This window comes from Morone saxatilis, unplaced genomic scaffold (genome assembly GCF_004916995.1).
Source record: "Morone saxatilis isolate NCDOM2014 unplaced genomic scaffold, NCSU_SB_2.0 Contig0, whole genome shotgun sequence".
In the NCBI taxonomy this organism is placed as follows: Eukaryota; Metazoa; Chordata; class Actinopteri; family Moronidae; genus Morone; species Morone saxatilis.
In genome coordinates, this window is record NW_023339650.1 from 2,426,171 (window position 1) to 2,426,485 (window position 315).

Sequence of the window (315 nt, forward strand, 5' to 3'; positions counted from 1 at the left end):
ACAAAGTCTTCAGTCAAACATAATCAGCAACCAAAAGTCTTTACTTGCCAAAAAGGAGGTTCAGCACACAGGTAATCAATCAGGTTTAAGCCCCAATCCAAAAGGCTGAGGCACAAAAACAACACAGAAATCAACTAGGAGATCAAAATGCTGGGACACTAGACTCAAAGATACTGTGAGCAACTGAAGAGGACACACACACATTAGATTCTCAGAAGTGGTCTGAAAGGTAAGTAACAAAGTAAAACAGGAAACATTTTGACTAATACTTTTCTTTCTGTTGTCTTATAGATGTTAATATTGTGATACTTGGAT